General features: G+C 44.3%; 1 non-coding gene across 1 annotated transcript; it reads left to right on the forward strand.

Annotated features, from left to right (window-relative positions):
* Positions 1 to 656: 656 nt before the first annotated feature.
* Positions 657 to 731, forward strand: Trnas-cga (transfer RNA serine (anticodon CGA)). The gene has a single exon. It is a non-coding gene; the product is annotated as a tRNA-Ser (tRNA).
* Positions 732 to 5,479: the final 4,748 nt, after the last annotated feature.

The following is a 5,479-nucleotide window of genomic DNA, read 5'->3' on the forward strand; positions in this document are numbered from 1 at the left end:
TAAGCGGGAGATCGGACAGGTCTGCGCGACCTTGATTGCGATGGTAACAGACGCCTCGCCAAGCGACTTAACGTGTTTTAGTTCACAGCCAAGTCCCGGCAGACATTCTGCAAGCACCTATGAACATCTGCGACGCTTTGGTTATCCGCCAAAAGTGACTCAGTGACTACTCTCTCCTTGGAACGCACCTCCGCTACAGACGCCATTTTGGAGGCCACATGTAGCGTCACCACCTATCAGAACTACAGCGGGAATTTTCCAGAATGAGATTTTCACTCAGCAGCGGGGTGTGCGCTGATATGAAACTTCCTGGGAGATTAAAACTGTGTGTCCGACCGAGACTCGAACTCGGGACCTTTGCCTTTCGCAGGCAAGTGCTCTACCAACTGAGCTACCGAAGCACGGCTCACGCCCGGTACTCACAGCTGTACTTCTGCCATTACCTGGTCTCCTACCTTCCAAACTTTACAGAAGCTCTCCTGCGAACCTTGCATTCTGGAAACATCCCCCAGGCTGTGGCTAAGCCATGTCTCCGCAATATCCTTTCTTTCAGGAGTGCTAGTTCTGCAAGGCTCGCAGGAGAGCTTCTGTAAAGTTTGGAAGGTAGGAGACGAGGTACTGGCAGAAGTACAGCTGTGAGTACCGGGCGTGAGTCGTGCTTCGGTAGCTCAGTTGGTAGAGCATTTGCCCGCGAAAGGCAAAGGTCCCGAGTTCGAGTCTCGGTCGGGCACACAGTTTTAATTTTACAGCGGGAATATTCCACTACGTCCCACAACAAATATCCCATTTTCCAACCGAATTAGCCGAGAAAAAAATCTGTTGCATTACTTGTTGACCGCCAGTCGTGTAATAGTCGCAGACGTGAGTATTTGGATAAACCCATGATCGTAGAAAACGATTGCGCACGCTGAGAGGAACATACGCATGCATGAATCGACCGGCCCTTCAAGACACAATGAGTGCATGCACTGAACAGTGACAGAATTTTACGCACATTCCTACGAATTTTGAAAAGCAGTTGTGGTAACTAACTTGCTATGGAACTTTGTATAACCTTTTTTAGTGATACGAGTTAATGCCGGCCTAAATTTCGGCTTATCATCTAAAGTAACCTTAAATGTATCCTATTAAAAGTGATCTAAAACGTGAAGTACATAGCTTTCAATGGTAAGTAACTTCCCAACACGTTAATATGTTTTGGTGTAAATCAGTGAGCAACTTTAACTAAATAACTGATCCTTAAATAACGGTTCAAACAACATTTTGTTAAAAATACCAGACTTTACCTAGTAGTTTGTTTCACACTGCTGCTATTAGTTTATCTATTCGATTACGTTATTTTCATTTGTTGCGTTATCTGACTTAATGAGGAAATGAACTTGCAACATATGTGAAGCATGAATCGTTGAGATTGTTACGAAATAAGTGTCAGTGAGCGTTCTGATCACATTATGCAGCCCTGATATGAGTCACATACTTGTAGGTAGTTCCTCGTTATCCAATTTAACAAGTAAAAGATATACAGGGTGATTCAAAAAGAATACCACAACTTTAAAAATGTGTATTTAATGAAAGAAACATAATATAACCTTCTGTTATACATAATTACAAAGAGTACTTAAAAAGGTTTTTTTTTCACTCAAAAACAAGTTCAGAGATGTTCAATATGGCCCCCTCCAGACACACGAGCAATATCAACCCGATACTCCAACTCGTTCCACACTCTCTGTAGCATATCAGGCGTAACAGTTTGGATAGCTGCCGTTATTTCTCGTTTCAAATCATCAATGGTGGCTGGGAGAGGTGGCCGAAACGCCATATGCTTAACATACCCCCATAAGAAAAAATCGCAGGGGGTAAGATCAGGGCTTCTTGGAGGCCAGTGATGAAGTGCTCTGTCACGGGCTGCGAACAAATGCTTGCTGGATGCGTGCATTTCGAACGAAGTATGGTGTTAAACCTCCTGATAGGTGGTGTATTAAACGTTGGTATAAACACGCTGAACAACTGTCGTCGATTCACTTCTGCCGTACTCAATAACACAAAAAGCTTTCTGTTGAGCGGTCGCCATCTTAGCATCAACTGACGCTGACGCCTAGTCAACAGCGCCTCAAGCGAACAAATGTACAACTAAATGAAACTTTATAGCTCCCTTAATTCGCCGACAGATAGTGCTTAGCTCTGCCTTTTGTCGTTGCAGAGCTTTAAATTCCTAAAGTTGTGGTATTCTTTTTGAATCACCCTGTATACTTCATACACATTCAGCTCGTTCTACAAAAAGGTCGTAGACTAGATTGATTCTGACATTCCATGTAACAAGTGTTAAATTTTTATTGATTACAGAGACGTAGCTTACTACATGTCATACGGGTTTATTTATCGATTGCCATTTTAGTTTTGATGTGCCAGTAGTCGAGTTGTTCTTGAGTGTACATTACTGAATATTTTGACTGTGACTGATTGTGATTTGTTGGCCAATTCTACACTGAGGTGGCAAAGGTCATGGATTACCTCATAATATCGTATCGCACCTCCTTTTACACGGTGTAGAGCAGAAACTCGATGTAACATGTACTCAACAAGTCCTTAGCGTTCCAAAATATTGAGCCATGCTGCGTCTATAGCCGTCCATATTTGTGAAACTGTTGCCGGTGCACGATTTTGTGCACGGACTGAACTCTCGACTATGTCCCATTCGTTGGAATTCATGTCGGGGAGTCTGGTTGGCCAAATCATTCGCTGCAATTGTCCAGATTGTTCTTCAAACCAGTCGCAAACAACTGTGGCCTTGTCACATTGTGCATCGTTATCCACAAAAATTCCATCATTGGTTGGGAACATGAGGTCCATGAATGGCTGCAAATTGTCTCAAAGTAGCCGAACATAACCATTTCCAGCCAATGATCGGTCCAGTTGGACCATGGGATCCACTCTATTCCATGTAAACACAGCCCACACCATTATGGAGCCACCACCAGATGGCCACAAGCCCAAGAGAGGCGCTGTCGTGCTGTTCACAAAAGCATTCGCGTCGGTCGTCTGCTGCCATAGTCCATTAACGCCAGATTTCGGCGCACTGACCTAACGGATACGTTTGTCGTACGTCCCACACTGATTTCTGCGGTAATTTCACGCACTGTTGATAGTCAGTTAGCACTGACAACTCTTCACAAACGACGCTGCTCTTGGTCGTTAAGTGAAGACCGCCGCTATCTGCGTTAACATTCCGCGTTCAGAGTCTGTTGATTGCCGTTGTGCGGTCATTATCACGTTGGAAGCCTTTTCATATGAATCACTTGAGTACCAGCGACAGCTCCGCCAGTAAACTGTCCTTTTATACCTTGTGTACAGGAGACCACTGCCACCTGTATATGTGCATATCGCAAACCCATGACTTTTGTCACCTCGGTGTTTTTTGTCGTTGAAGCATGCTGCATGTGTTTATTAACATAATGTCGACACGGTATTTATGGACGGGTTTTGCAATGGAAACACTGCTACAGTTTGTGGAGAATACAGCAGAACATTTTCTAATCGGAATCTAGGTTCAACAGTGTTTACTTGTGTTTTCACTAAAGCGAGTGAGACTGGTGCAGCGCCCAGCAGTTATCTTTCATCTGAACGTGCAAATAAAGAGTGTGGAGGCAGTAGAAGATATTTTTCAGTTAGTAGAACATAGCCTTCAAGAAGTACCAGAAGAATGTCTGCATTTATCGCAGTTCTGTATACAAGAATATGAAAGTCATAACATAAGCATAGCCTCTATCTTCATAATTCTCAGCGGATTCAACACTTTCGAAAATAAAATGAGATTAGACGTTTGGAATATTGTCGCTGGCTAAATGCAACTTACCGAGTAGCCCCATCAATGATGAAGCCACTTCCACTCGCGACAGTATCAGTAATACTGAGAGGTGGCATGAGCCCCCTCTCATATTTCTATCTTACGATTTTCGTCTCTAATTGCATGCGGTGAAAAGTTGCTATTCCTTCACACGCGGACTTCCCACGCAGCGTCTCTCTTCACCCGGGTGGTCCGGTGACAGGCGGGCTCTCCTGATCTGGAGAGGGTTAAGCCGACGGGTGTGAGGAAGACGAGTGAATGCTTTGCAGACGCCGACATTGTCAAAAGACACGCCCGGAGGGGTCTGAAGTAGCGGCTGGGCTAGAGGTTCCGTTACTTCGCAGAATCTTAGCGAAAACACTTTCTGGCGGGCTACCAGCGAGGCGTGGGAATGACTTGTGTACCCAGGCAGTTGTGGCGGGAAAATTCCCGCGCTTTCTGCAAAATAGTAACTGTGATTGGCTGGCTCAGGGCATAGCTCCTTGACGTAGCAAAATCAGGGCAGAAATTGGCGCCAAGAATCTCCATTGGTGGAATGGTAGTGCTCCGGCAATGGAGTGGAATTTTCCGCCGGTTTTCGAGTTGCTGATTGGAACGTTTAACCACGGCCACTGTGGTGGGGGCGGGAATGTTCGGTGTTCGGCCTGTACGGGTGCTCTGAGGTAGTCGGCTCTCGCCTTTCGGTCGAGGACGTCGAAGCAACCAGCCATCGCCTCCGGTACGCCAGATCGTGTTCTGGCAGTTAAGAAGACAGTTTGTTAATGTATGTCCACAGCACCGGCAGATAGGGATTTTCCTAGGTGATAATCAGAGCTCAGCAGAGCGCGCCTGTTCGTCTTTTTCTAACTTTGTTCTGTCTTGAGTAGCAGCAATTAATGTTGGGTTAGCTGTGTGTCTCTCTTAAGATTTGAGTGGCAAGGAATTGGCTCCACATACCACTTCGCCATAAACCTCACAATCTAGTTTAGGGACAACTTCACCTTCACAGCATTTGTTTGTGTATCCAATTTGAGCCAATTTGATGTATTATAAATGTTTCATGTGTTTTTGTTTATTATTTTGTGTTTAGTCTTAATAAATCATATTGTTATTTAGGACAGAACTTTCATTCTGTTAATCGGTAGAGCAACCCATCATTTCTTACTACGCTAATGAAACCTTCCTTTATTTAACTTATTTATCAAATTAAATTATTGCAGGTGCCAAACTCTTTTCTACTCCACTTGTAGGGTTGATTGCAGTCAGTTCGCGTATATTTTGTAATCCTTGTGCAACAGCAAAAGTCGGAGTTAGAATAGGGGGGGCTTAGAGCATCATTTGCATATGTAGATTCTAGAATTTAGTGTTAAATACACTGCTAGCCCCGGCACCTCGCAATACTTGTAACTCATATCAGTGATCTGACGAAGATCCACTTGCCTTTGAGGGGACATAGTTTCAAGAACGCTTCTGTGTAAATGTGTACTCTGGTATGATAAGCAAACAATTGGTTGTGTCTGTTGTAGTACCGCACCGTCTTACAGTGTCCCTTTATCTAGAATTCCTTGATACTGAGCTTCACGTATTAATGGAAAAGTTTCCTTCGGTTACTAGGATGAGTATGTTGTTCTAGCATGATGGGATCCATCCACATTC

This window comes from Schistocerca serialis, chromosome 8 (genome assembly GCF_023864345.2).
Source record: "Schistocerca serialis cubense isolate TAMUIC-IGC-003099 chromosome 8, iqSchSeri2.2, whole genome shotgun sequence".
NCBI classification, from domain to species: Eukaryota; Metazoa; Arthropoda; class Insecta; order Orthoptera; family Acrididae; genus Schistocerca; species Schistocerca serialis.